Below are 7,313 nucleotides of genomic sequence, written 5' to 3' on the forward strand. Positions count from 1 at the left end.
TAGGTCTAGAGTGTCTCCACCTTTGAAGAGGGGGATGACCGCGGCAGCTTTCCAATATTTGGGGATCTCAGATGATACAAAAGAGAGGTTGAACAGGCTAGTAAGAGAGGTTGCAACAATTGCGGAGGAAAATCTTAGAAAAAGAGGGTCCAGATTGCCTAGCCCAGCTGATTTGTAGGGGTCCAGATTTTGCAGCTCTTTCAGAACATCAGCTATCTGGATTTGGGTGAAGGAGAAATGGGGGAGGCTTGGGCAAGTTGCTGTGGGGGGTGCAGAGCTGTTGACCGGGGTAGGGGTAGCCAGGTGGAAAGCAAGGCCAGCCGTAGAAAAATGCTTATTGAAATTCTCGATAATCGTAGATTTATCGGTGGTGACAGTGTTTTCTAGTATTATAAACTGGGTGGTTCAAGCCCTGAATGCTGATTGGCTGACAGCCATGGTATATCAGATCGTATACCACGGGTATGACAAAACGTGTATTTTTACTACTCTAATTACGTTGGTAACCAGTTCATAATAGCAAATAGGCACCTCTGGGGTTTGTGGTATATGGCCAATATAACACGGCTAATTGTCATGCCCTGACCATAGAGAGCCATTGTTTCTCTATGGTATAGTAGGTCAGGGTGTGAATAGGGGGTGATCTAGTATTTCTATGTCTATGTTGTGTTCTAGTTTCTTTTTCTATGTTGGTGTTTTGTATGATACCCAATTAGAGGCAGCTGGTAATCGTTGTCTCTAACTGGGGATCATATTTAAGTAGTTGTTTTTCCCACCTGTGTTTGTGGGATATTGTTTATGTGTAGTTGCATGTTAGCACTCCATTGTCGTCACGTTTCGTTTAGTCTTTATTGTTTTGTGTGTTTCACTAATTAAATATGTGGAAACCATATCGCTCTGCACCTTGGTCCGAGTATGCTTCCAACGAGCGTGACACTAATGGCTGTATCTAATCACTCCGCGTTGCGCATAAGAACAGTCATTAGCCGTGGTATATTGGCCATATACCACACCTCCTCGTGCCTTATTGCTTAATTATAGCAAACTTTCTGATTGAATAATATCTAGCACATCTTATCAGTTATGATTATCATGTGCACCCCTTCCTAGGCATCCCTCTGCATCTTTAATTTATAATCTCACCACACTGAGCAGTGATCAGTCACTGTCTGGGGGACACTGAAGTGGAAGAGGGGCCCTGTTCAATGTTAGTGCACTATATATGGAATAGGATGCCATTTGAGACGCAGCCTAGGACTGTATTTAAAGAATCTAAAGAATGCCCCGTCTGACAGCCTCTCAGTGTACATGGGTGTCTCCATCAGCACGGTGTCCCTATCTATGAAGGACATGCAGTCCCCTAGGGCGCACTGATGGAACTATCAAGTCCCCTCTCTGGTGTATCTTAAACAACAGCTTCTCCAGCAGCTAACTCACAAACATGGGTTGGTGTCACCAAACGCATTCAACATCAGTCTTACAATTGTAGTGGATGACCTCCTGTTTATATACACTCGTTTTTTTTTTTTTTACTGTAATATGTGTTTTTGCATTTACATTGATTGGTTAATACATTTTATGCTACACAAAGATAAATAATATACAGTTTTCTAAACTAATCCAATCAGTTGGATGTATTGAACCAGTACTGAGATGGTCATTCCAGTTTAGAGGATTGAGGTAGTTGAAGTATTCAATCTTCCCTGCCCTGGCAGTCATTCTGGAGATTGTGGATGATTAACTCTGTTGTTGGATATTCTAACTCTGGCTGGATTCCAATAGGACTTACCCAACACTTTGCAAGCCAGCATAATGTGAATTTCGGGCCTGATGTGGCCTGTAAACCAGGAGATTCCTAACACCACTTTGTTAGGGTATAACTAGGCCCTCAAAGAAAGGTCATATGATATATGTGATGTATTTTCATGAAGGCTAATAAGGCTGGTGGAACCATTTCATAGAGGGTTCCAGGAAGAAACCTCCAAAGAGAAAAGGGTTCTTGGTAGAACCCTTCAGACGGTTCTAGGAAGAACCTGGCCTCCCGAGTAGTGCAGCGGTCTAAGGCACTTCATCACAGTGCTGGAGGCGTCACTACAGACCCGGGTTCGATCCCGGGCTGTATCACAACCGGCCGTGATCGGCAGTACCATAGGGCGGCGGACAATTGGCCCAGCGTCGTATGCGTTAGGGGAGGGTTCGGACGGGGGCCTTTACAAGTAGGCCGTCATTGTAAATAAGAATTTCTTCTTAACTGACTTGCCTAGTTAAATAAAGGTTAAATAAAAATAACCTTAAGATGATAAAATGGGTCTTGGTAGAACCATAAACAAATAGTTCACATCTACTACTAAACTACAGGGCTGATAACTAATGATATTTCCATGGACTTCACTTGTAATTCGAGGGAATAAGCCATTGCATATCAGTCTGATTGTCTTCTGAGAGCTCCATGAGGATGGCCTTGTCGGGAAACCACTTTCTATGGTAATGGCTGCCAGGCAGACGGTGGTGTGTCATGTACTCCTTCAGGTTATTGTGTTGAATGGAACAGTTGTTTGAAAGTGTAAGATATTGTGAGTCTCTACCACCCTCTGGTGGGGGTTGTATATAAACTTCCATGGTTATTCAACCCTAGACCAATACAACAACAAAAACAGAATGCAAATAATGATGCATACATATCACACTATCTGATGGGGGGGGGGGGGGTGATAGTTACATATCAGGATATTATTTTTGACGACATATCGTATCGCTTTGCGCTAGTTGGCTGTACCTGCAACAAAACTCCAGTATTTTTCCTTTATAGCTTGTTCTCCTCTCCATCTTCTTTCAATATAGGGAGCCAATTTATTTTCAAAACTTTTATTTCCATGACTGATCAAAACTTGTTTTTGCAGGGCTCTCTTGTCCCTTTGCAGCAAGACACATGATGAGAAATATGTTTGGAACATCGAATCACAATACATATAGAATCCTGAGAATCGCAATACATATAGAATCCTGAGAATCGCAATACATATAGAATCCTGAGAATCGCAATACATATAGAATCCTGAGAATCGCAGTACATATAGAATCCTGAGAATCGCAGTACATATAGAATCCTGAGAATCGCAGTACATATAGAATCCTGAGAATCACAATACATATAGAATCCTGAGAATCGCAGTACATATAGAATCCTGAGAATCACAATACATATAGAATCCTGAGAATCGCAGTACATATAGAATCCTGAGAATTGCAGTACATATAGAATCCTGAGAATCGCAATACATATAGAATCCTGAGAATCGCAATACATATGGTATTGGCACCTAAGTATCGTGATAGTTTCGTATTGTGCGGTCCCTGGCAAATCCCAGACCTACTATCTGTTAAAATAATATATGAATGCATCTGCGTCAATCATCATAATAAACTGATAAACGAAACCTGGACATTAAAATATGTACCTTCCAACCATCATGCTCACAATAACATCATGTGCCATGTGACACAAAGGTCGAAACATAGCCTTGGCATACTGTCTGGAGATCGGCTTGTCCTGGCAAGAATAAAATCACAAGTGAAGCAGAAATTCAGCAACTCTTGGAGGTCAGTGGACGTCAAAAAAGTGCTTATTTTGTTGTTAAAATTAAAACAAGATAGCAAGGTAGCGCTAGTGTTCCCTTCCATTTGCAAGAATAAAATCATATGCATAAATCAAATAACTTTCCAACACTACCTAATTAATTTAGTTTAAATCCAAGTGAAATCTTAGAGCTGTGTTCTTACCAACAGACCATCCAGAGTGACCCAGCTGTTCTGAGGGTGACAGTCCATGAGGGTGACCCAGCTGTTCTGAGTGTGGCAGTCCATGAGGGTGACCCAGCTGTTGTGAGGGTGGCAGTCCATGAGGGTGACCCAGCTGTTGTGAGGGTGGCAGTCCATGAGGGTGACCCAGCTGTTGTGAGGGTGGCAGTCCATGAGGGTGACCCAGCTGTTCTGAGGGTGGCAGTCCATGAGGGTGACCCAGCTGTTCTGAGGGTGGCAGTCCATGAGGGTGACCCAGCTGTTCTGAGGGTGGCCACCAGGAACTGAAAACAGGCGTTCTAATGACACATCAGTAGGATGGAGAGGTGCATGTGCCTGAACTAGAGCACTGCTACATGACACAGTCAATCAATGGGCCTGAGAAAATACAATGAAAAATATACAAGCAGATAAACACAAAATACTGAATAATAATAATTAGAAACATAAAAATATAAATGAAACAGTACAATACAATGTGTATATGCTGCCATGAGGTTGGAAAATATGCAGAAAGAAACCAGAAACTAAGCTTATATCTATCTAAATGGCAAGGCACAATGACCTAACTATGGAATAATTACCAAACCTTGATAAAGAAATGAACAAAAATAACAAAAAAATGTGCTCACACCTCCATAGTTGTGAACATATCATAGTAGCCTAGAGAATCCAAGCAGGTGCAACAGGCTGAACACCGTAGTCATTTTGATCAGACACGTCATTTGAACTCCAGCCAGGTCTGTAGAGGAGATATGTTTGAATGACACTTGCAGCCTGAAACAGACAGCTCTATACACCATGGCTGTACACACAGCGTTCAACCTGTGGGAGGCACTGGCAGCATGTTTAACTTATCTCAGAGAAGCAGTTATCAACTGCATTTAGAAAATGATACAACATTTCAGAGCTAATATTTAAAAACAAAAACGTTTCAAGATAATAGTTGATTATTATTAGCACATTGGAGGGCATCCATGGAGGGTTTAATAATTCCAACAACATTGCAACATCAAAACCTGAAAGAATCAGGGGGAATGTAGGGTACATACCCCACTGGTCATTAGACAGTAATCCACTTGTGCCACAGCCAGAGGGTCTGGAATGAATCAGGTTTTCTGATAGTGGTTCCTGACTTTTCTAAGGTCCACAATGGCAGTCTGAAAAACATAAGAAGGGAACTTATCTCATGCTGATTTAGAATAGTCTCTCTCTCATAATGTACTTCAACTAAATGTGTCTACAACAACAGAAAGAAGTTTCAAGTTTCAAAGTGTATTCACCACGTGCACAGGAAGGATACAACAGGTGTAAAACAGTACAGGGAGATTCTTACCTTCAGAGCTCTTTCCAACAATGCAGTCATAGGTGTAACCAATATGAAAATGAAGGGCAAGGTCAACCTAGCTCAAAATGTAGTCCATTTTTACATTGTAGTCAAGCCAGTGGATATTGATTTGATTCTCGCTCACATCAAGAGGAATGGCAACAACCACGTTAATGACAGTCACAATAATCATTATCACAAGCTGTTATTTGGTATGAAATGAAAAGCAACTGAACCTTAGAAATTCATGACAATGAAAAATAGTAGCCATTTTAATTTGTCAGTATTTGGTTACATGTAATTTCCTACCAAATTTAAAATTTAATGTACAGATGTAGGATCTTAAATTGATCACTCTTTTGTTGCTGAAAATTTGGAAATTATAACTTTTAGTCTATTTCAGTTTTTAAAAGGCTTCTAAAGTTTGTAATTTACACTTTGAAATGTAAGACTTGATTCCCCCTAATGAAAAATATATCAACCCCTACAAAAACGTCTTTTAATTTTAATCCACATATTAATTCACATTTCCTGTTGCTGCAGGATTATGTTCCTACTGTATCAAACTGGCTAAAATTAAGATCCTACATCTGTATTGCTGCCAGAAAAAAATACCTGTAGCTATACATTTTGATTTTGGTTGCTAGCCCACTTGGAAAAGACAGGATTTGGTATGAGTTAGCAGTACTGTTGTAGCTACTAGTAGTCAGTGTTGCCAACTTAACTTTTGGAGACTCTGACATGAAAGCACGTATTGTTCTTACTGTTCTCAACGAGCAGCGGGTGCAGCCGTGGGCCCCACCCCGTCCCAAAGCCTCGCGCAGCAGTCCATCCCAGCTGCAGTCAGAGCAGGAGATGTTCACCCTTCCGTGTCCAGACTGCAAATGAATCGCGCATGCGGGAAGCCGCCGCTGGCTGATCCCGCCCTGGCTTACATTCAGGGCGGGATGTAAATGTAAAAAACTAAACTTTTTTTTTTTATGAAAATAAAAAATGAAATAAAAAACGAAGTAACTCCGCCAGAGTGTGTCTTTTGGGTCACTTTTGCCGGTCCCAAGCCTGGATAAAGGAGGAGGGTTGGAATTGTGACATAAAAAAAACAAGAATCGACAGAAGAAAGTTCATTTGTAGTTCTAAGCATATTTCGTTTTTTTTTTGCTCACTTTTTTTGTCTCCCAAGACGTTATTTCTCTCTCCTACAGCGTCCATCACAATTACATGCACATGGCCAATTATGCAAATTGGGTGATGACATCATTTGGCGACTTCTTGCTACTTTTAGGACAGCCAATAGCTACTTATCATGCGGTACCGAGTCAATGTGCGGGGTTACAGGCTAATTAGGTAATTTGTACATGTAGGTAGGGGTAAAGTGACTATGCATAGATAATAGACAGCGAGAAGCAGCATTGTAAAAACAAAGGGGGATCTATGTTACTAGTCCGAGTGGGCATTTGATTAATCGAAAGAATGGCACCGGAGGAGATACCTGCCGTTTTACGGTGTCCTAACCAATTGCTGTTGTGTGTTTTTTTGCGTTATTTGTAACTTATTTTGTACATAATGTTTCTGCCACCGTCTTAACACTTATTATAAAGATGAGTCGGTGATGGTAGGAGTGACCCCTGCCTTTTGGCTGATCCATTTGTGGTTTCAGGGTGGGTGAAAAAGGAGTTGGGTGCTATGGAATCGGTGAAATGAACCAGAAGTGGCCTTCTGATAATTGTTAGTGTTTCTGCTGGTGGTGGAGCAGGTGCTTTGCGCCAAACGAATTGGGACAAGATATGTGTCTTGTTTTGCTCTCAAGAAAAGGGTGACATTGAAAGGAGTGATTACTGGGGTAGCGGTACATTTGAAAGTGGACCAACTGAAGGGGAAGATTCCCGGTGTTTGTGATGCTTTTCATTTGGTGCGACGCGTACAGGATGGTGTGACGTATACAGGGTGGCGTGAGTGGTGAAACAGAAGAGTCATTGTCTGTTCTTTTGATGTTGGGTCTTTGCTCGACAAAGTGATGATAGGATATTTCAGTTAACCAGTACGAGTTTATGTGCCAAATACATTCCGTTGTTACAGGTGTAAAGTTTATGGGCATGTAGCAGCAGTGTTTAGAAGTGAGGTTCCTAATTCTGGAAAGTGGGCAGAAGGGCATGAGATAAATGACTGTGTACCATTGGGGAAAGAAGCA

At 41.4% G+C, this 7,313-nt stretch overlaps 1 long non-coding RNA gene across 1 annotated transcript; it reads right to left on the reverse strand.

Annotated features, from left to right (window-relative positions):
- Positions 1-2,852: 2,852 nt before the first annotated feature.
- Positions 2,853-6,053, reverse strand: LOC139556137 (uncharacterized). The gene is made up of 4 exons (XR_011671076.1): positions 5,890-6,053; positions 4,851-4,958; positions 4,433-4,540; positions 2,853-4,176 (listed from the first exon to the last, which is right to left on the reverse strand). It is a non-coding gene; the product is annotated as an uncharacterized lncRNA (long non-coding RNA).
- Positions 6,054-7,313: the final 1,260 nt, after the last annotated feature.

This window comes from Salvelinus alpinus, chromosome 27 (assembly GCF_045679555.1).
Source record: "Salvelinus alpinus chromosome 27, SLU_Salpinus.1, whole genome shotgun sequence".
Lineage (NCBI taxonomy): Eukaryota > Metazoa > Chordata > Actinopteri > Salmoniformes > Salmonidae > Salvelinus > Salvelinus alpinus.